Here is a 22,470-nt window from a genome sequence, read left to right on the forward strand (position 1 = left end):
ATAGCGAGCATAGACTGTAAAAAATAGATCGCCACATACAATGACCCCAACTTTAATAAATAATTTAAAATGAAAAATATCAGCCGAAAACATTTTTAAACTTAGTACTTGAAATTTAATATTTTTTTTAAGTAAAAAAATAATAAATAATATGAATGAATCAAAGTTTTATTAGGCATAGTTACCCTAAACTGGACAACCGAATATATTTTCACTCATTAAATATAAAGTAAATGATAAAATATTTATAAACACCAACTAATCTCCAATAAAAATATATTATGCAGCATTAACGTAATATTTAATGTTGACAGTTGAACTCATCTGAGAACTCACCGCTGATGCAGTTTGACCAATAGCAGAGCGGCGTTAAACTCACCGTGAAGGGATGTCACGTGGGCCGAAGTTTATTCATACAGTAGTTTCGACCCCGTTTACAGACGCTTTTCATGAACAAAATAAAAATTACATATTTTTAAAATAAGAAAACTAAGATTATAGGCGTAAATCAGGTTTTAAAAATTGCGTTGACATCTATTGGTAATTATACGAGCCTCCAGCGTCTCCATATGACGCCTCAGGCTCAGGCACAGATTCTATAGGGAATCCCTGCACGTCTAAATATGACGCTAAAGGGGTACCCTGTGCGTCAATAACTGACGCCGAGGGTTCCTGACCAAGCGTCAGTATGTGACGAGTTGGGAGTGAGAATGTGTTGTTATGGACCTGCAGAAAGAAGGACGAGCGAGGGAGGGAGTGTTCTGGAGAGAGAGAGGGTGTCTGACGGATTTCCACAGTGGCAGATTACATGCACATTCTCCACAGTCATGAGCAGATCATTCGCTTTCTGTGACCCTCGAAGTCTTCCATCTTCTCCTCGGGAAGAAAAAGCGCCGTCTTGGGTCGTGACCCGTTTACGCTCTCCCTCGCACACGCTCATAAAACTTTAGAGTGGACGTAGTGAAACTGAGCTCGGAGAGACTCACTCTGCGCAACCACAGTTTGCCCGAAAAGATTCAAAGTAAACGGCCACATGTATCATAAATCTCACACTGCGAAACGAAGGGCTTCGCTTGCTCGGGTTGCTCACACACACACACACACACACACACACAAACACACACACAGATGATGTGTTAGTTTTTCCAAAGGTGCTGCTGTGCGTCCTGTGACATTTAACCTGTTAAGCCAGAAGGGTGGATGACTTCCTTAAAACTTCCACAAACATCTGGATGAGTTACACCTCTGATATCCCCTCAAGATCTTACGCACACACAGATGGAGGAAAAAAAAGCAGTAAAGATTTCAGCTCTCCTGCTAATTTTCTACAGCGAGACTCTGAAAGACGCAGAGAGGGATTGTGCAGCTTTTAATGAAATGCTGCAGGAGGAAAAAGGTAAACACTTTCTGCTAATAACTCTCTGATGTGGGTTTGCCTGCACTCAGTGACTTGCACGTTTTCTGCCTCAAGATTGGAAACAAAATGCTGGTGTATAAAAGTCACACAACAGCTCTGGACCTGGTCAACAGCAGACCTATCCTGAAGTCAAACAGGAAATTGGATTTCTAATATTACTTCAAATGTAAAAATTTTGTATCTCACTGACATCTTGCAGGCATGAATTCGCTTTCTCTGACTGACTGAGGGGTTTAATTAATGATTGGTTATTGTGAGTGTGTGTAGTCTTTTCCACATCTGTTTAGCCGAGTGGGAGGACAGACAGCTCAATATCTGACTACACTCCCTCTTTCTGAAAGTTGCATGTGTGTGTGAGTGTATTTGTCATTCCTGAAGGCTGCCACAACAATTTCTCTGAATATAATTCATTAATTTTCTTTTCGGCTTAGTCTCTTTTTTTAATCTGGGGTCACCACATAAGAATGAACCGCCAACTTATCCAGCATTTGTTTTACGCAGTACACTATGGACAGTTTAGCCTACCCAGTTCAACTATACCACATTTTTGGACTTGTGGGAGAATCCGGAGCACTGAGAGAAACCCACGCTAACACAGGGAGAACATGAAAACTCCACACACTCCTAACGCCAACTGCCCCAGCCAAGGCTCGAACCAGCGACCTTCTTGCTGTGAGGCAATTGTGTTCTTGGAAAAGTATACAATTTAGATACAGACAGACAGAAAGGAAGAATATGTAAACTTTCCACGTACACTCACCGGCCACTTTATTAGGTACACCTGTCCAGCTGATCATTAACGCAAATTTCTAATCAGCCAATCACATGGAAGCAACTCAATGCATTTAGGCATGTAGACATGGTCAAGATGATCTGCTGCAGTTCAAACAGAGCATCAGAATGGGGAAGAAAGGTGGTTTAAGTGACTAAACGTGGCATGGTTGTTGGTGCCAGACGGGCTGGTCTGAGTATTTCAGGAACTGCTCATCTACTGGGATTTCCACACACATCCAACTCTAGGTTTTACAGAGAACGGTCAGGAAAAAAAATATATGTCCAGTGAGCGGGAGTTCTGTGGGCGCAAATGCCTTGATGATGCCTGAGGTCAGAGGAGAATGGCCAGACTGGTTCGAGCTGATAGAAAGGCAACAGTAACTTAACCACTTGTTACACCCAAGGTATGCAGAAGAGCATTTCTGAACACACAACACATTGAACCATGAGGCAGATGCGCTACAGCAGCAGAAGACCACACCGGGTGCCTCATCCTGTCAACTAAGAACAGGAAACTGAGGCTACAATTCTCACAGGCTCACCAAAATTGGAAAATAGAAGATTGTAAAAACGTTGCCTAGTTTGATGAGTCTCAAATTCTGCTTGGACATACGGATGGTAGGGTCAGAACTTGGCGTCATTGAGATGGGCCCATTAGTACCAGTTGAGCATTGTGTCAATGCCACACATATTTTTAGTGTCATTGGATGTATTTGTCCAATACTGGAATTATTATCTTTTTTAATACATGCCTTACAAGAACTTACAATCACACAAACTCAAACTGTTAGTAGTGTCGAAAAGCCGGTGTGCGTTTGCTGTTAGAATTTCCGCCAGCCGGCAATGAGATCACATCCAGAATCATCATTTCTTGGGGTCAAGCCCAGATAAGCATGGTGATCGAATGCAACAAAAACACATATAAGACATAGAAAGTGCAGGCTGAGGTGCAAGAGCCCATATTAATACACACACACATGCACAGAGCTTGCGTGACTATGGCTGAGATCCACAGCCACACTGGAAACACTGCTGTCCGGGCAACTCTGCTAGTCACAAGCATCAAATATTATTAGACTGCACTCGCCAAATCAGTCAAGGCCAGACAGACAACTGGAAAAGGATACTTGCGAACAGTCCTAACGAAACGCTACAGGACACTTTCCAAATCTCTTAATTTTCCTCAAAAGAGAAACACACACTCATACAGACACACAAGGCTCATGTGAGGGTTTATTGGAGCGAGAGGAACACCACCTCTTTCCCCGTAGGATTTCCTTGACAAGAAAACTCCAGTGGCGGTTTCAGCGCATCATCTCCATCTCTCTCTCTCTCTCTCTCTCTGCTCTCTTTTGCTTTCAGTGATGGAATATGAATTGAAATTTCAAACCATTGTAAATCATTTAATCAGCACAACCATTTTTCAATGCTACTGATTTTGATAAGATTTGAAAGCATAAACAAACCAAAGAAAACAACATAATCATTTGAACAGCAAACATTTATGTTTATTCTGGAACACCATTTTTGTTTGAAAATGTAATCCATAACTATTCCCTACCCCTAAACCCAACCCTAACTAAATTATTTCCAAAATCAGAGAAATAAATCAGGGAATTATGGTTGGATAAAAAAATATGTGAAAGTGTGTAATCCTAACCGTAAGCCTAAACTTAAAGGTCACCTATGATGAAAATCATCTTTTGTAAGCTGATTGGACAGGACTGTGTGTAGGTTTAGTGTGTCCACAGTCATACTGTGATACTGTGAGTAATTAAAAAAGCTCCTAACATTAAAATAGAATCTAAATACCTCCCATTTTGAGGCACACCGCAACGTGATGTATAGGAGTGTGATTTCCCCGCCCACCAAACTGATTGACAGCCGTGTATTGACATGTCTCTGTAGTAACGAGTATAATCATATCTACAAGACAAAACGTACGCAAAGCAACTCGGAATAAAAGATCTGTTTAGCTCTCTGTGATCCACAATCATCATCAAATGTGATCAAGAATGAGTTTTACATGTTTAAAACATTTTTAAAACAGTGTATGTTTGCAACAAATTACAGCGGTTTTACCGCCTTTGTCAGCACAGCTGCATAGTATCAGTATAATTATATAAGAAAGCGCTTTAATCACGGTTTGTGTACGTTAAATCAGGTTTATTTTGTAATACAGCAGTTATTATATTTATTTAGATATTAACCTGTATCCTGTCATATTTGCCGTGCAAAAAACATGCAAAGTTAATTGAACTTCTTATGTGTGTGTGTGTCCATTGTGTGTGTGTGTGCATGAACTTTGTAAAGACATTGTATGTGACTCGTCGTTGCAGAAAGGCTTGAATTAGCTCCACAACAAATACATCAAATAATCATTGGACTTACTGTAGCATTTCTCACAAACTTTACACAAGATCTGCTTCCTTCATGTCTGTTACTGTGCTGTTTATCTGATGCAGCTGAGGCAGAGATTGATGTACACTCTGGTAGGCATGTGGGAACAGTGGGCGGGGACAAGAGCATTAAAGGCACAGGCCACAAAAACAGCTACATTGTGTTCAGAGCAGACAATTCCAACATTCTGAAAGCTATAATAAATACTCTGATGAGTGTTTTGAGCTGAAACCTTACAGACACATTCTGGAGACACAAAAGACTTATCCCAAGTCTGACAAAAGGGGTATAATAGGTGCCCTTTAACATAAAAAATGAACATAGCTCTTAATTCTGATTGGCTTTTTGGAAAGTTGTTTCAGGATCAACATAGATGTTAATCCACGAACACTACTTGTAAAGTGCATTTTTTTTCTGTAAGAATACTTTTTAATAAGCATTTTCAAGGGTAGAGCAACAAATTTTAGAAAAAAAATAATAATTCAAAATGTATATTTTCTTTTATGATTGTTATGCATGGATGCATTTAATAAAAGTAATAAAAATAAGTAAATAAAAACCAGGATCACATTGCTCAGCACTTTAGGCTTTGAATGTGGAATTTAGAGTGTGTGCTAGAATGTTGTTTTAAGGGATGATCTACAATCATCTTGTCATGTTTCATTTATGAGTGTGTGTGTGTGTGTGTGTGTGTGTGTGTGTGTGTGTGTGTGTGTGTGTGTGTGTGTGTGTGTGTGTGTGTGTGTGTGTGTGTGTGTGTGTGTGTGTGTGTGTGTGTGTGTGTGTGTGTTCCAATAAATTCCTAAAACCAAAAAAAAGGATCTGACTGAAACCATTTGTGGAGCCTTCGAAATGTCAAAAAATGTTAACAAGCTGATTTAGGAAAGAAGTGCAGGCATTGTTTGGAACTATTTAATAAAATAAAGCTAAACAAGCCCATCATTTGTAAACACCCACCAAAATGGATAGCCACCGGGCTTCAGTCACACACACAGACAGGACTGCAGAAGGCCTGATGACAGACTCACTGTGAACTGTCTCTTTAATGACGGATCTACAAGGGAGGGTGAACACTCATTATATCAAAAAAGATTGAGTTGGGTGTTCTTTAATCTGATAATTGGCCAAATATAAAAGAGAGAGAGAGAATGCGGAGGGTAGAATGCGATCATGAGCAGGAGAGAGAGAGGGAGAAGCAGAAAAAAGGCCTCGATAGGCTGAGTAGATAGAGATGAAAATGAATAGGACACCATAGAGAGATCAGAGAGTGGGAAAAGAGAGAGTGAGCTGCTGAAGTGATGGACTAAAAGAAAAGCCCTTGTGGGGATTGTGCGCTCCCCTTCTTTGAAAGTTTGCGTGAGGCAGTCCGGGGCCGTTTTTCCACTTGACCGCTTTCGGCCTGAACTGTAAAACCGAGACGACATTCCCTCATTAGTCCTGCCGCCCTGCCAACCACATGGCCATTTAGTGTACCCAGAATCCCATTGTTTAAATTGTAGAGGTCATGTCAAAGGTCGCCCAAAATATTGATGAACTTTTCCATAGAGCACTAAGACTGTGAGCGGCAGGGGGACGAGGAGGGGGCGACAACACAGCTGTATATGGGCAAACACTGGAGACCTTCTGTGCTGCACCCATTATTATACACTCTGCTACAAAACAACACACACTTTAAATTTTTAAAAATCACACATTCAGTCTGAGGCTTATTTCACTCTCCGTCATTCAGAAAAATTCTCTCTCTCTCTAGCTTTAAACATACAAACACACACACACACACTAGGGTCTGTTAATTCAAAGCTGTTTGAAGTGAGATGGTCTTGTGCATGGTGATTGACTTGGACAGAGATTGTGCTTAAAAAGCAGACTCTCTGGCAAAAGATCTGCTCATGTGTGCACATCGAAGCTGGCGTGAGTCACACAACATTACATCTGACCAGCAGCCTCTTGGAGGACTCGTAACTTGGCACAGAAAGGTGAGCGGATGTCTTAATACGGAGAGAGAAACAACACACTGCGTTCATTAACTAAATGGCCGAGCAGAAAAGAACGGAACCCCCCCCTGGCAGAGTTCAGTTAACCTCAGGCGAATTGTTTCAATGGCATGATGGCTGAACAGCCTGATACACAGTTATCTTAAATCTTAACAGCTGTTGTTGTTGTTGTGTTGTTGTATTTTTGAGTCACAATTAAGATCTTTTTGTGGCCGAAGAATATGCTTTAAGATGAACATTTTAATCTCAACAATATACACACACAGAAAGGTCTTTATTATAATGTTTCTTTGAGTATTTGAGTAGGTGCATATTTTAGGCATGTTTGCTTACTTAATTACAGCGACATTAGGGTTTGAAACTAATAGTTTAGAACTGATTCTTGTCATAAATTTTCTATTGGATAAATGATATATTGAATTTTAATATCATAGCAGAACAGCTTGTTGCATTTGATTTCAAATGCAATTAAAAACAACATGCTTAAATCAGTGAAATGTCATTAAAAAACTCCTATGACATTCAATTCAATTCATGTTTCTTTTATATAGCGCTTTTACAATGTAGATTGTGTCAAAGGAGCTTAACATAAAAGTTCTAGTAAATTAAAACTGTGTCAGTCCAGTTTTCAGTGGAAGTTCAGTTTAGTTAAGTTCAGTGTGATTTAATTTCACTGCTGAGAGTTCAAACACTGAAGAACAAAAACTAGCAACGCACAGCTCCACTGTCGACAGTAGTGAGGAACAAAACTTCATCAATTGACGAAAGTGAAGGGAAAATAACCTTGAGAGAAACCAGGCTCAGTTGGGAATGATGATTTTCTCCTCTGGCCAAACTTCCTGTGCAGGGCATCAGAACATCAGAGTGAAACTACGTTCCAAATGGGACTTTTATTTTTTTTAAATGTAAAACAGGTTATGATAAACACTGTAAAATGTAATAAGTTTACCTTGCTTAGAAAAGTTGAGGAAACCAATTGCCTTAAAATTTCCAAGTAAACAAGTGTTTTAATTTTAAGAGAGCATAACTTAAAACAGTTTGTATTTACAGCTTCTTAATAAATTAACCTTCGGTACCAGTGACTCAAAGTTGTGTTAGCGTCATATTAGTGTTCACATTCAGGAAAATATTAGGAAACTGATTGCCTTAAAATTATCAAGTAAGCTGAACTAAAACATTTAAACCAATAGCTAAAACATTTTTATTGTCTAAATATTGTACAGTACTGTAAACCCAAATTAGTAAGCAGAACTCAAAAAATGTATTTAACTAGATGCAAAAAACTTAAACAGCTTAAATTACAGTGTGCTAAATTTGTATCCTTTTCTATTTATTTATTCCTATTTACTAAAGGCATTGTGTTCATGTGTGATTTTAATTATCAAACAGCTTTTCACTGCAATAGTAACCACACAGTTACCTTTAAATAAAAGAAGATACAGATAACATCAGATACTGACACATACGCTAATATTCTGCACAATATTAACACAAAGCTTTTACAATAATTTGCTGTTTTCTTCTTGATTTTACAAGCAAGTACAGCTGTGGTTTCTGTTTGGTTTTTTTTTTTTTTTTTTTTTACATTTTACATTCGTAAATTCAATTTACTTTGCCAGAGATAGGTTGCAGCTGGCAGGGCATTCGCTGTGTAAAACGTGCAGGATAAATTGGTGGTTCATTCCACTGTGGTAACCCCAGATTAATAAAAGGACTAAGCCGAAAAAAAAATGAATGAATGAAATTCAATTTACAGAATATTCCAATTAAAAATACATTTCACAGTGAAGGGATGTGGGGTTTTGCATGAGCACTGGATAATTCTTACAATACGCTGGGTTTTACTTGTTGTGAAGCTATAAACAGACAAGAGCTTTTCATCAGTCTTCCCTAATTGCAAAAAGTGAGAATGATATTCTCAGGATTCACGCACGTGCTGCAATCATTAACCCGGAACGACTGAATTTCTCAAATGTTTTTCTTTCTTGCACTAAACAGATGCACCACAGTTTCCTTACTGCTACTCTTTAAATTGTTACAGTGAAGGGTGAGAGAGAGAGAGAGAGAGAGAGAGAGAAAGAGAGAGAGAGAGAGAGAGAGAGAGAGAGAGAGAGAGAGAGAGAGAGAAAGAGAGATTTAAGAATATTACTAGTTGCAAGCTGTTTTGCCATCCCATCTGGTTAATGCTGCACTTTCTCACGGATTCACTCACAGCCAAGCAGTTAAAATAGGGCTACATAAGTAGATCGATAAATGCACAAAAACAAACTTAAATAACAATTAAAGTCAAAATAAATAAACCGTGACATGGCGTTAAATTGCCAGGAATGTCTCCAGATGTTCCAATATGTGTTTTAAATTGTGCACAAATGCACAAGTTCAAAGTGCAGAGCAAAGATTGAGAGATAAGGTCAGGGAAACGCCCGTTACCATTTGTGTAGCAATGGCATGAAATAAAAATGATTCATAAAAATGCATATTCCATCATCATTATGACATCAGGTGATTTTCTTTTCTTTCTTTTTATTTGCAATGAATAAACTGGTAATTTCACAAAATCTGGAAGTTTACGTCCAATGGAAATAATCACAGGTAGATTTGTTATAACATATAATTTTGTGATTTCAAAACATATGCATTTGTCTAAAATAATTTTAAAAAGTGGTAAAATAGTATTTGTAATAATTTACCTTTATTAATGCTTATATATAGGTGAGGTTTTTGTCTGTCCTGTTCTTTTTTAGCCAAACAAATTAGCTACCAACTAGCTTAAAATATTCAATCAAGTTACTGTCAGCCCTCTTATCTCCTGGGAGATTTTGGTCTTGATTTGCAAAAAACATACATGGATTACATAACATATTTCATGTAAATATCATCCATGCTGTTCTTGTTGTTCTGGCTTCAGTCACTATTAATTTATATATATATATATATTATAATTTATGTGGCCTTTTATATGTATAGATTGTAACTTTATTTGTATTGCATTTTTAGACAAAACCATTATTTGACTTCTCCTGTTAAAACATAGATCCTCGAAAACTGATGATGCTGTATTCATTTCACTGATAATGAGAAAAATATTAATGCTAAAATAAATCCCCCAAAACGCTAAATTAATGCCTCAACAACAACTCATATTCATTAAACCCGTTCAAAGCTAATGCGGTGAATACGTAGGCTACTAAAAATTCAACCCTGCTTGTTTTTATGGGAACTTCTGTGAGACGCTTACACTCATAGTCTCAAAGAAAAAAAGGCTTTTGCCCCGGGAACTTTTCTGTGACATTTTGCAGCGTGGAGAGCTATTTCCTCCACCATGCAAAGCAAAATGCCCCTAATTGGTCTGGAAGTCTGCAGCAGTTTGGGAAAATGTTTGTGATATACCATGCGCACTTCTCCTATTGATGCTGCCGCCCTGCCTGGCTGGTAAGTAGAGTGTTTACAGTCCGGCAGAAAACAAAATCGTTTATTTGTCCAGGAACTGCAACGTGACAGCAAAGTATTCTCTTGAACTATTGCGCTCCATTGAAAAGCTTTGTGCTCTATTATGGCAATTCATTACATGTGTCACGATAAGTTTATGATGTCATTAAAACCGATTGTACACAGAAGCAAACATTTCACCAACTGGGACTTATCTTTTGGCAAAGCGTAAAGATACACCATTACTAAGCTTCATCTGATATCTGGACTGCCAAAGCAGCATAGCGACGTATTTTGATGATTACAATCTAGAGAATTTTTCCCCTTTGTATACTGAAAAGGCGAATTACTCTTGGAGCTCACCCGAGGGGATCCCGGAGGACTGGTCTGGAATTTCCTCTCCGTTTATCAGGCCTCGCTGTGGGTTGGTCAAGGGCGCGTGCAATATAACCAGTGGAGATGCGGGAACTCCGTTTGAAGACGCGCGCAGATGTTACAACTCCGGTAGAATTAATTACAGTGTCCAAAGTAGGGTGAAGTCAGCTAAATTTTAACATTTTTTTTAGAGTTGAGCTGTGTGTTAAATTGCCTACTAATCTACCTTTTAAAGAAATGTCGATGTAATCATCAACTGAAGGAATTATGGGTGGTTATTTAAAACGTGCCTACAAGAAACAATTTTAGTCATTGGGACAGTGCTACTTGTGAAGTGAGAAACACATTTTACCTAGTATGTGAAGGAAAAATATAATAGTTTACGCTAACACGATTTTTTTTTACCCATTTCATTGTCTTTATTGTTGTTTTTACTCATTTCCCCTGTTATTTCCTCTCAATGTCGTCGTGTCCAGTGGTATAATGCAAAAAAAATATTAAAACGATTTAAAAAATGAAAATCTCACCTATCTGTTAAGTAGGCTATGTTTTATGATGTCCCGCTTTAGCTAATTGCAATGCCTAAATCCAATGCCTAAAAGTAAATTGGGACAATAACAACTTAAAAAGGGCTTAAATTTGACAAATCAAATGGTGATATACCTCAAATAAATACAGTTATTAAAACATTCCAATGCCATTTTTCTTAACTAAACCAAAAACTTTTTTATTCCATTTTAGATGTTTTCCATTTTTCTTACTTGATTTTGCATAAATACTGCTAAAGTATCAGCAAAAAAATGTGAAACATATGAACAGACAGCAAGAGAAAGTTTATTCCACAGACTACTCGTGAGGTAACAATTGGAGGACGTGTGAAAGTGAGCGCATGGGGTCAATGGAATAAGCATCCGCTGGGAAGAGAACCTGGAGGGGCATAGGAAACAAGGAAGATTGTTCGCGCAAGGAGACGAATTGGGCAAGCATGTGGCGCTCAGATGTTAGTGACAGGTAAGTCTAGGGGTGAGAGAGCGAAGACATCAGGGTAAACCATGGTAAAAACAAATGTAATTCCCCCAGAGGAATATTTATGCGTGGAGATGCGCCAAGACTAGAAAATGCGCTATAGGAAAAAAAAATAAATACACAATTAAGCATCTCAGTCTGCATTAGGGCCACTGAATGGCGGTAAATCAATTACTCGGTCTTCACATCTGGTAGCGATTAAGGAGAAGGGGGTGCGATGTATTTTTGGTTGTCTTGTCCAGATGTATTCTGATTTGGAGTATGGTGTGTAATTATTAACACCGATATCTTAATTTAAAGCACAGTTAGCGATTTATTTGAACTATTATTAAATTTGACAGGAAAGTTTTACAGCGAAAAGTAAAATTTGACAGCAGCAGACAAAGTGTTCGATGGCTTTATTTGCCATTGTATGGTAAAGTATGTAGATATAGTGCTCATAAGTTTAAAAGTACATAAATTCTATTTTGCCTGTAGCTGAAAAATACAGCAGAAAATTATATTTCCACCGTCAATATTTTCAAGTGTGAATAAAGCCATTTCAGGATGCTGCTGCTTCCATTAAAGTCAAGATTACGCGTTTACGATTTTCACCAAACCGAAACATATAAACTTTTTTTTTTAAATAAAACAAAATGAAACAAATTACTACCTCCAGACGGATACAATTGAGGTTATGTGAGATGAAAAAAATATCTATATAAAATAAATAAATATCAAGCCTGTCAAGATCCAATGACCTATAGCTAAAGCAAGTAACCGAATTCTTAAAAAGAAAGGCTATTAATAGCATCGATAGCCTATTGTTTCATTTTCATCCCATCAAAATTATGTATGATAGAAAAGCGTTCTTTAGATTATAAAAATGGGAAAAAAACTGACTCTTTGAAATTCATTATAAAGGATTCTCGAGATTTCTTCTGGAATCATTGAAAACTTTTTTTTTGTTCTTCCTGGCAGTGTATGGCTTAATAAAACGCTTACACATTTTTATAAGGTGCACAATGAACTAGGTAGATTGTAAATGTATTAATTTTACGAATTTCCGATCATTTGCAGTTGTGAGCTTCGATTGTCATTTAAAAAAAATAATTACAACAATACCTGAAATAGTATATCTAATGCATTTTGTAACAAGTCTGCATATCAGCAACGATCAGACCTTGTGACAAGACTTAGGATTATAGAGTCGTGACCACTAACCTAACCAGACGCTTGTGAAAAGAAGTTCGAGAGCGACCTTTAACTCCACAACCAACGCTCACACAGCAGACGGGTCCCTGTCACTAAAAGACACACACACACACACACACACACACACACACACACACACACACACACACACACACACACACACACACACACACACACACACACACACACACGTCATCTTCATCTCTGTCTGCACATGTGTTCAGTCAGATTTTTGAATCTCTCGCAGACCCGGCTGTGATTATAACACTTTGCGTGAGAGTGAGATCATACAATTGATATCATAATACGCGTCTTCTGTGAGCTGAAATATGAGAAGAATGCCCGAGCCACATTATTCTATCCAATCATTCGAACCCTGAGCATCAAAAAGAGACACAATTTAACATCTGGTTTCAGACTCGCACTATCCCGAGACCCGACACTCTGCAAGCAGCTCCACACAGCAAATCCGAATCTGTTACAGAGAGATATTTTAGGCTACGTTTAATAAGAAAAACAAGAAAATAACCCATCGCTTCTACCACATGTTCTTTTTTCTTTTTCTTTTGTTTAGAGTGAAAATATATTTTTCAAAAATCTCATCTGTGCAGGAAAAGAGCATATCTATTATCTATCATATCCCATCAATATAAAAATACAAACCTTTTTATACAAAATTATATATATATAATATATATATATATATATATATATATATATATATATATATATATATATATATATATATATATATATATATATATATATATATATATATATATACACACACACACACACACACACACACACACACACACCCACACACACACACTCACACACACACTAATAAAATCATTAGATTTACAAATTTTTAAGGCAAGTGTTTGCAAACAGTTTATTTGGGCCGCATTTAAACAAACAAATTAAGCTGACAATTACTAAGACTAATTTATTTGTTCATGAATTCAGCCCATATAAATTGTTTTAAACCACTTACCTTAATAAAATTAGAAAATCCAATGAGCTTTTTTTTGTGTGTAGGCTATTTTTTAAATAGACAAGTTCATATTGCTTAATTGTAGTTTAAACTGTTAGCGTTTTCAGTGGTTTATTTTGATGAAATTCTTTTCAGTTCGCATTTTAATCATATATACATGAAGCGCGGAAAACATTGAACAAATTTCACTTTTAGAGAATTAAAATGTACTATCTTTATAAATGTAGGCTACTAAACATTTAGGTGCACACGAGCTTGTAAATACGAGGATTAAAATGATTTTTTAAATAAATTTATTTTACGCTGTACACAGCAAATTCATCAGAGTTAAATTCTCGGTGTTGAAGCATTTCAGAGTAAAGTGTTGACGTTAAAGAGTTAGATTTTGACAAATGAATATAATAAGAGTTAAAATTGATTTTATTCAGTGAGAAATCAAGGAGTTATCTTTTCAACACTTGGTGGTGTTATTTCCAACATCCGGGAATTCATGCAGCCCCAGTCACTGAAGAATTTTCCAGACAGCAACTGGTGAGTCAAACTACCTAAATGTTGGTATTTTACTGACTTTCTTTAAGGAAATACAGTTGTAAACACATTGTTAATTTAATAACTTTAGAATGGAGTGACAATTTTAAACTTCTGCAGTTCATTCATGGTCGTTTGTGTATCTAGCTTAACTGCATTACTATTGACTTCTTTTCAAGAATGTTTTTATATATGCTCACGCATACAAAGTGCATAAAAACATCAAATGTACATGTTCAACGCATTTCTGTCACGCTTAATGCCATTTTGTGCGTTGTTTCCCATCTATAAAATAAAATCGACACTTCTCCTTTAATTTGAAGCAAACTAGCGAGGGAATCCCCGGAGCCGCCTAACAGCCTACTCTGCCCGGATGCTAACGGCAACACAGGACGGTTTCCATAAGCTCTGGAGAGTTTCTAAAACATATCTGGTGAGTAAATCAACACATGCTTACTTGTAAAAGGCTTCCTGACTAAAACAAATGATTGTTTGTTATTCGTGTACGTTAATTTGGTTATTTTAAACACTGCGGCCCTTTTAAACTGGTTGATTCGTGGCCGTCCATATACCGTAAGTCCATAGACTCGTGTGATAACGTACGCTTGAATTATATTAAGTGTTGACAACCATTAAAGTCGAAATGTTAACATTAATGCCTTTTAAATGACCGCGTTTGCACTTTCTCGGACATTTAACGTTACAGAACTCTCCCGGAAGTTGCGGGACTAACGTTAACGTTATCCCGCAAATGCACAGAGACTCCCAGATGCCCAAGTAGATGCCCGCAAATGAATGATTATTTCCCGGAAATCGCGCGTCTCCCGCTCGGTCATTAAACACTTTCCACACCCCTCTCCACCGCATGCCTCCCAGCTCTTCAGGTACGTCGCGCGCAAGTCACCCCCACCGCTCTTTAGGTACGTCGCGCGCAACTCATCTCATTGCTCTTCAGGTACCCATCTCTCCCGCTACTTCCCGCAAATCAACTCTGTAACCCCCGAAAATGACTTTTCCCAACTCGGGATGTCTGACGTTAGTAAGTTAGGCTATTTCTGTAGTCAGGAACATCTTAGTCAAACTTTTTCTCCCGCATGATATTGTGCTTATAGACTAAACCTAGCATGTACACAACATTTCCGTTTTATTAAAGACAATTTAGTGCGTTGTAAACAGCCACCTGTCTGTAAAATTAATCAACTGATTCATATTTGAGCAGCCTAATGATGATACAGGTTTGATTTGTAGATTTATTATCAATAATCAACATCTGAATCAAAAGATATCTGAAAAAGTGTGAGGCATACTTTGTGATGTTCATCTCCCTTTTTTATCTGAAGGTTATGCATATGTGTTAGATACTAATGTGTTGTTGTTTTTTAACAGCCACAGTTCTCTATACAATAACACAAGACCCTGTGATGGTGACGGATGGTGTATTTCCAGAGTTGGTGAAATGACCAAGCACACCTTCTTGGTCATATGTGGTGATAATAATGAAGGTATGTTTGATAAAGTTCTGTATTTGTTTCACAATAAGCTGAGAGGGTATTAGAGCATTCAAGAATAACAAATGACATGAAGGTGATAGGTTTTGTATTGTGGGTGATCTGTTACTTAAATAATGTTTTGCTCTTTGCTTTGCACTTTTCCTCTTCTGCTTATCCTAATATTTTAGATTATATTTGGACCTGAAACATCTGCTAGACTCCAGGAAAGGTGGCGTCAATACTGGACCTAAAAGGGCCTAACAAGTTAAATCTGGTAAAGAAACGCGCACGCACACACACGCAGGCACACACTTACATAAAACTGTAAGTTTATGAATATTTTTTACACTGTGGCCAATATTTTGGGGAAGTCAGCATCACTAAATGATATAAAAGATTTTAAGCTCCTCTAAATTTTGCTCCAAGTGTTGTGTTAAATTCAGGATTCTGGACAGACAGCTGCCTGTTTTTCCAGTTCTAGTCATAGTGGTTAACCTAATTGTTTTTGGAGATCCAACAGTGATGTATGTGTTTTTTCTACTTTTCCATATCCTGTCACCTCAACCAGCTGGGAGAGTCAAGTTGTGGATCATCATGAAGATTTTCAAAAGGTGAGTTTAGATTTCTTGAATGTTTTATTTACTTTAAATGTTCTTTTAAATATATCATAGAATTTGATTGCAATTTGTTTTCAAACATTTTTCTTAGTCATGCTGGAGTCTTGAAGAGTTCTTAGATGAGCATCACCCTATATCCGTGCATCAGGAACCACCAGACGAGCGATCAGCAGCTACTACATCATCATGGATAAAACGGTCATCCTGTGGCTGGGAAGCACATCTTTCACAGGACATGCTTGATGAGATTTCCTAGCTAAAGTTTGTTTTCACACAAGTTTACAGCATTTATACCCTCATAAACTGCTGTGTTTGATATGGAGGACCAAGGAAACACCAGAAGTGAAAGATTTGCACGCCAAGTTGTTTAAAATGTCATTTCAGAAGAAAACTATGCGTTTAGCAGAAAACTATGAGTGACACTATATTGAACTTTCAAATTGCACTGATGAAACATCAAGTTTGGACTAAAGGACTGAAACTATTTTGTTGATACTGTCTGTACTAATAAAAAATTTAAAGCATATTTGACATTGTTGCATTTTAAAAACTGAATGAATTGTTGAAGCGGTGAATGTTTTCAAATAAAATGTTTTTTCTTTTGTAATTTACAGTCTATTTGACCTTTTTACCATATTTACACTCAAGAGAGTTGAATAAAATAACAACATATTGTAGTAAAAAAATTACTACCAGGCGGTGTTAAATATAGTTACATTTTTAACTCTGCCCAGAGTTAAAATTAACCCTTACTTCGGTGTCAATGTGCCAACCCTTTTGAAAGTGTTAATTTAACTAAGTTTTGAGTGGACCCCATGAGACACTTTCAAAGTGTTGAAATTAACACCCATAGAGTTGTTTTGGGTCCTCATATTTTGCTGTGTAAGACTCTGAAAACACCCTGTAATAAAAACTAAACCTGTCTTGATGAGCGAATAAAAATTGTTTAACCATACACACACACACACACACACACACACACACACACACACACACACACACACACACACACATATTTTTTCGGTCGCTATCTGTCCATGGAAATTGAACAGAATTACTGTAGCTTTCATTTAGACTCTCTGACACCAGAGTTTCTGTGTGTGGAGAGTGTCAAAATGTGTGTATGAAATATAAATGAAACGACAGGTTTGTAAGGAAATCCACCTGTCGCTGATCTTTCTAAAAGACTGAATGAAAAAAAAATCTGGCTCACCGGTGTACGATCTTGTGAACCGCTCAGCACAGTCTAAATATACCGAAAAGTTGGCAAAAATCCCCAACAACATGAAAGGCGCGAGTGATTTAGTTATGCCAGCCACTTACGCCTCAGGGGCCCACCAAAACGCCGTAAAGCTGCGGATGCCTGTAACATCGGAACCAGGCCCAAAACCTTACATCACTTCCAGCTCTTCTAATTAACAATAGGCTAAAACCTAAATAACTCCCGTTTTCAATTCCACAAACCCTTTTCTGTCATAATTACCTCACTCTGTCATCCAAGTGAAATTGCAAGCCTGAAAAGTTTGATTAACCCTTCCTTTTCATTTTTCACTTTTTGCTCAGCAGATGTTTCGGTGTAAATGTGATCTGCACATGGCAAATAAGTTCCTGAAACCAATTATATCCGATGACATAAATAACTCTCATAAAGTCTCAGGTCGTCTAATTGTAGTTGTAAACTGTAACTAGATAATGTTAGTAGCAGATGCCAACATACCATATATTAACTATATTTCACAGCGCGTATTCATTGAAATTTCTGGCGTGGAAAACCGAACAATGATCCAAATGATAGGCCACAAATACATTGGCTGGGAGGCCGCCGTGCAACCAAAATCTTTAGCGGGGAAATGAAACGGTAAAACTGTGTGTGGTCCAAATGGAACCATTATGATTTAGATTTAAGCAGGTTAAAATAGAGGAACAGAGATGGCAATGGCAGCTGTAGTGTAGAGCAAGCAATTGTTAACTTAATAAAGCCATGAATATACTGTAAGTCATTTTAAATCATATTTTGACCATACATTTTGCAGACTTGCGTTATAAATAGCTAATATAATATAATATAATATAATATAATATAATATAATATAATATAATATAATATAATATAATATAATATGGAATAATATAACGGTGGCTCAGTGGTTAGCACTGTCACCTCACAGCAAGAAGGTCGCTGGATCAAGTCGGTCGCTGCTGTGGAGTTCTCCCTGTGTTTGCGTGGTTTTCTCTGGGTGCTCCAGTTTCCCCCACAGTCCAAAGACATGTCCTGTAGGTGAATTGAATAAATTAAATTGGCCGTAGCGTATGTGTGTGAATGCAAGAGTGTATGGGTGTTTCCCAGTGTTGGTTGGCGGCTGAAAAGGCATCCGCTGCGTAAAACGTAAGCTGGATAACTTGGCGGTTCATTTCGCTGTGGTGACCCCTGATCAATAAAGGGACTAAGCCGAAAAGAAAATGAATAATATAATATAATATAATATAATATAATATCCTAATAATAACAATAATAAACAAATAATAACAATATCAGCATTGTAATGTTTTATATCTGAAGATAACTCAAGGAAAACATAAAGCATTTTAAAGGTAACCCCCTTTTTTGCTTTGTCAACATGAGAATCTTTGTTCTTCTGATTTTAGGATAATTTAAATGCCATTACAGCCTACTGCCAGTCCCCTTAAAATACCATAGTCATCTCTCCTACGGGGGCATGTTTTCTGAGGAAACAAGGTCTCTGTATTATTTATGTACTATTGAGGATTAAGTCGAAGGATAAAGCGCAGGAGTTTGACCCAAGGGCCGGTCGACCCTGCCAGAGGAAAAATTCTTCAAACGTCCACCAAAAGCAGGTCCCCTCTTAACGATATTTCTCACAATGGAGTTATGATAATATTTTTCTTCCACGTTTCCAGGCGCTTTCACTGCACACAGATCGAAACTATTTGCGTGGCGAAATCCCAGAGTGCTGCTTTGAATGATGAGTGTTTTTCGAGCGCGATTGCCGTGCTGAAAGTTGACACTGTTGTCCTACAAATCAATTAAAATCACTTATTTGAATGATCTATCCCAAACATGCAACACGTTCTCACTCCCAACTCGTCACATACTGACGCTTGGTCAGGAACCCTCGGCGTCAGTTATTGACGCACAGGGTACCCCTTTAGCGTCATATTTAGACGTGCAGGGATTCCCTATAGAATCTGTGCCTGAGCCTGAGGCGTCATATGGAGACGCTGGAGGCTCGTATAATTACCAATAGATGTCAACGCAATTTTTAAAACCTGATTTACGCCTATTATCTTAGTTTTCTTATTTTAAAAATATGTAATTTTTATTTTGTTCATGAAAAGCGTCTGTAAACGGGGTCGAAACTACTGTATGAATAAACTTCGGCCCACGTGACATCCCTTCACGGTGAGTTTAACGCCGCTCTGCTATTGGTCAAACTGCATCAGCGGTGAGTTCTCAGATGAGTTCAACTGTCAACTTTAAATATTACGTTAATGCTGCATAATATATTTTTATTGGAGATTAGTTGGTGTTTATAAATATATTATCATTTACTTTATATTTAATGAGTGAAAATATATTCGGTTGTCCAGTTTAGGGTAACTATGCCTAATAAAACTTTGATTCATTCATATTATTTATTATTTTTTTTACTTTAAAAAAATATTAAATTTCAAGTACTAAGTTTAAAAATGTTTTCGGCTGATATTTTTCATTTTAAATTATTTATTAAAGTTGGGGTCATTGAATGTGGCGATCTATTTTTTACAGTCTATGCTCGCTATCCCAAGGTTCATTGCGATCCCAAGGTTCACTGCGGTTTCCACAAGGTAAGTAAAAAGTAAACAAATAAACACGATTTGTTGATAAAGCATGTACTGTAAACTAGCGACGTTATCTAATTACATCAAGTTCATTTATTAAAAACATATTTTTCTCACATATAACGTTGGTCATGCATTAGAACAATATATACATTTTAAGATAAGGAACAGTGTAACCAGATTGTTGTTTTCCACAATAGAATTCGTGCAAAATCTATATATAATATGCAATATGCAACTCTAATAATACAAATGTATTCGTAATTGTTTCAATATTAAAGAACATCAAGTGTTTCCAAAGGTTTATTGTAAAAACAATTATTTTCCATGCCTTAAAACACACACACACACACACACACACACACACACATATATATATATATATATATATATATATATATATATATATATATATATATATAGCATAACAAAAGCTCAAGTATAACTTAAGCTGATGTATGTCACACAATGAATATCATACACTATTACCAGTACAATTTGGCCTTTACCAATTTATTTAATAAAAGAAAGAATCTATCATCTCTAAATTGTGGTAAAGAGGCACAACAAGCTGTCTTCTTTTCAAATATTATGTCAGTCAGGATGGTAATGGTAAAATTCAAGGATTACCTTGCACCTTCTCAGAAATTTACCATTGATCATATGTATTACAAGTGGCTGGATTGTTTTTAACACAAGCAACGTTTTTTTAAATCATTATCTTAAAGAGATTAAGGCTCATTTTGGACTACACTTACATTACTTTACAACTGCTTAATGCAGTACTGATGTATCTAGTAGTTTAGTGGGTTTAACTAATGTCACATCTGTTTTTATTCATTTCAGATGCAGAATCTTTTGTCATATGAATTCATCTTGACTAAGGGTAATGTTTTTGTTCAGAATTAATCATTATTTAAAATCATTGTATTTTCTTTGTTATTATGTACAGATTTTAAAAGAATGTACTTTCTTTTAATAAAGAACTCTTCACAGCACTGCAGCTAAACAGTCACAACCTCACAGAGCTGCACAACTGCCCCACTCAGATCAGTGTTGAAGCTGGAACCTCATCTTGTGTACAGCAAAGGCAGAGCTGAAAATTCACTGTTTGTCTTGTATTGTGTGGTAAGTCATAGTTTTATTAATTTTTTTATTTTATTGCAACACTAAGTAGTCCATTCTGTGGCCAATATGATATAAAGGGCCTAAAATGGGACTGATGTGATCATTGTTTTGATTTCTAGATAAGTACTCATGGGGCTACACATGCAGCTGAAGTTAGCTTCATTGAGTAGGACATTTCTTTCAGTATACTCTTAAAGAGATTCACCCAAAAATGAAAATTCTGTCATTATTGACTCATCCTTCACTTGTTCCAAATATGTCTGACTTGCTTACTTCAGTTAAACACAAAAAAATTATATTTTAAAGAAAGATGAAAACCTGCAAACATTAACTTCCATAGTATTTGTTTTTTTCCTACTATGTATGTCAATGTTTTCAGCTTTTCAGCTTTCTTCAAAAAACTTCCTTCATGTTCAACACAAAGTAACTTGGAAGTTTTTAAAAAAGGTTTACAACAACTTAAAGGAGAGTAAATAGTGAACTGTTCCTTTAACCCAATCTAGTTGACTTTACTAGAAAATTGTATAGAAACCCAGTGGCTTAAACCCCTTACATTTTATACAAGGTACAACTTAACAGCCATACTTGAATTAAAATATTACTGTAAGTTCAAGAAGATTGTAAAGGTTATTGGTTAATTTAAAGTGGGCTGTTTAGTTTCACCTTGTGTAAAAACATAAAGGATTTAAGGCAACATGTTTCTATGCAGTTTTCTAATAAAGTCAACTAGTTTGGGTTAAGAGTGTAATGGGTTACAGTAATAGCAGTGAATCATGCAGGCATAAAATAAATGTTTAGCCATGTAAAACAATAAGCTTGTTATAATTTAGAAATATTTTAGGGTGAAGCACAGTATGCTGTTGTAGTTTTCTTATATAATTGATGAGTCAAACATGAGATGTGTTTTAAATTGCAAGACGTGAATTAACAATATGTTCATCAAGATTCAAATCTTGCATCTTATATTTTTTAAGGTTTTGGCCCAATAATACCCATATTCTGCTATTTAAAAAATCATGCTGGAATTTGTGTCAGCATTCCCTTCAATGAAAACTACAACAGTGGACATCAGTGGTGATAAAAATGTATGTGAAGGATAAGGGTGTTCATAATGAGAAGTGCAGTTACTATCCTGATCTCTGAGTTTGTAGAACTGACAGATCTGCTTGGAATAAATGGAAACATGCTGGAAATGTTTAACCTATTATACAGTTAATTCAAGAGTGCCAGGTTTAATGACACTTTACATATATAAATAAAT

General features: G+C 36.7%; 1 protein-coding gene and 1 long non-coding RNA gene across 10 annotated transcripts in view; one reads left to right on the forward strand and one right to left on the reverse strand.

The window, feature by feature from the left end:
- The window catches only part of tmem174 (transmembrane protein 174), a 123,282-nt gene that overhangs the window by 24,189 nt on the left and 76,623 nt on the right, over positions 1-22,470 (reverse strand). For 3 of the 9 annotated variants that reach the window (XM_087253692.1, XM_087253684.1, XM_087253689.1), the window contains one exon: positions 11,202-12,701. The exons of 2 other annotated variants lie outside the window; for them this stretch is intronic. The gene's annotated coding sequence lies outside the window, so the exon portion shown is untranslated. Of the gene's footprint in view, positions 1-11,201; positions 12,702-18,402; positions 18,514-22,470 lie in introns of those variants that run through there. 4 more of the 9 variants (XM_087253694.1, XM_087253696.1, XM_087253697.1 and 1 more) reach the window with 2 other exon arrangements.
- On the forward strand, positions 14,079-16,848 carry LOC147844046 (uncharacterized). Its single transcript, XR_015491406.1, has 6 exons — positions 14,079-14,137; positions 14,458-14,567; positions 15,521-15,636; positions 15,813-15,898; positions 16,193-16,235; positions 16,333-16,848. It is a non-coding gene; the product is annotated as an uncharacterized LOC147844046 (long non-coding RNA).

Source organism: Danio rerio, chromosome 5 (assembly GCF_052040795.2).
Source record: "Danio rerio strain M-AB ecotype USA chromosome 5, GRCz13ab, whole genome shotgun sequence".
NCBI lineage: Eukaryota > Metazoa > Chordata > Actinopteri > Cypriniformes > Danionidae > Danio > Danio rerio.